The following is a 332-nucleotide window of genomic DNA, read 5'->3' as shown; positions in this document are numbered from 1 at the left end:
CTGCGAGGTCACCCCGAACCATTGGGGATTGCGGAGTGAGACCACATCCTCAGCGAGCAGGCCAACAGAGGGTGCTGCCCACCAGGGCTTTGAAGAGATCGAACCCCCTTTCATGACAAACCAGCACATGCCTCTGGGCCTCTCCCGGCAGCTCCCACTCCACACTGTTGCCCAGGTCTCTGGGGTCTGCCACAGGTTCGCACAGGCGGCGGGTGAGGGGTGGGGGGCTCGGGGGGCTGCTAGCTCCCTCTAAGGAACTGTTTAAGAAATTTCGATTCATCTTCTTTCTAGGAGAATCTGGTTTTAGGAGACGGTTTTGGAAAAGCACCCTG

General features: G+C 58.1%; 1 protein-coding gene across 1 annotated transcript in view; it reads right to left on the bottom strand.

Annotated features, from left to right (window-relative positions):
- The window catches only part of GJA1 (gap junction protein alpha 1), an 11,980-nt gene that overhangs the window by 10,577 nt on the left and 1,071 nt on the right, over positions 1-332 (bottom strand). The window lies entirely within an intron of this gene.

This window comes from Myotis davidii, unplaced genomic scaffold (assembly GCF_000327345.1).
Source record: "Myotis davidii unplaced genomic scaffold, ASM32734v1 scaffold147, whole genome shotgun sequence".
NCBI classification, from domain to species: Eukaryota; Metazoa; Chordata; class Mammalia; order Chiroptera; family Vespertilionidae; genus Myotis; species Myotis davidii.
The sequence above is the reverse complement of the archived record's forward strand: the minus strand, read 5'-3'. Positions and strand labels throughout refer to the sequence as shown.